The 1,054-nt window shown below is 40.8% G+C and overlaps 1 protein-coding gene across 1 annotated transcript in view; it reads left to right on the top strand.

Moving 5' to 3' along the window:
- Positions 1 to 1,054, top strand: part of LOC103374188 (immunoglobulin superfamily member 21-like) — a 14,597-nt gene that overhangs the window by 8,633 nt on the left and 4,910 nt on the right. The window lies entirely within an intron of this gene.

Here is a 1,054-nt window from a genome sequence, read left to right as displayed (position 1 = left end):
AGGTTCTGCAGGGCTCGTCCAACATGCCTGAGAGTGGTATTTTCTCATTCAGACTTGAGCACAAACTGTGTTATTTTTGCTCTCTGAAGAGAACAGGCTGGTGCAGCAGTGTGCTGCAGAGCTCGTGAAGGAGGGGAAGGGAGTTTGCCCAAGGACACATTAGATGGATTGACACTGTTATGATAATTATGGTGTTCAAAAGCACATTCACATGCAAATTTACCGCCGCACGAAATACACCCTTTTCCAAATTTCTGAATTTCCATCACTAGCAAAGACAAGTCACTGCCAGGTGTGTTGCTGTTTTTTTTCTTGGAAAGACATTTTCATCAACATTTTTGATGTATTGCACCAAATTTCATTACCAGCCTGCTGGGTTTACGCAACACATTATCTGTAGGCGAACCTGTCACCTGATTGACACAATAAAACTGATTTTCCTTCAGCTTGTGTAACCGTGTCACATCTGAACCCGTCACAATCACAGTGACATAATTATACCAGACTTTCAGGAAAACAGATCCATAAATCCAATCAAATGAAAAGAACCACAATTAAAGAGTCCCTTGGATGGAAATCATGTTTTTTGTACCTTAACTTGTCCGTATGGTGGTTTTTATATGCCAGACACACACATCTTGAGCAAAACGAGCTCTCAGCTCTGGCTGAGCATCTTCATGCTGGAACTGCAGCGTTCTCTCTACAACTGATAATTATGGATTCATACATAAAATATCAATGCATCACTCTGGACGTCAGTAATTCTAGAAACAAACTGCGGGAAAGAGAAGACACAAAGTTCTGACGTAAATGTATGAGGAAGAGATTTAGAGAGTAGAGGAGAGGAGCTCAGTGAAATAGACAACAATAGGACAACTACCAGAGGTCTAATATGAACGGCATGAAATAATGAGAGCTACTGATAAACACAAAATACACAGAGCTATGAACTCGCAAGTTACAAGACGAACTGCAAGAAAATGGAACAACAAGGAGCTGACCGGCAGAGGACAAAACAAAAGACTAATCAAGACCAAGTTAGTGGTTATATTAG

Source organism: Stegastes partitus, unplaced genomic scaffold, assembly GCF_000690725.1.
Source record: "Stegastes partitus isolate 25-593 unplaced genomic scaffold, Stegastes_partitus-1.0.2 Scaffold2173, whole genome shotgun sequence".
Classification (NCBI taxonomy): domain Eukaryota; kingdom Metazoa; phylum Chordata; class Actinopteri; family Pomacentridae; genus Stegastes; species Stegastes partitus.
This window is presented reverse-complemented; position numbering and strand designations above follow the sequence as displayed.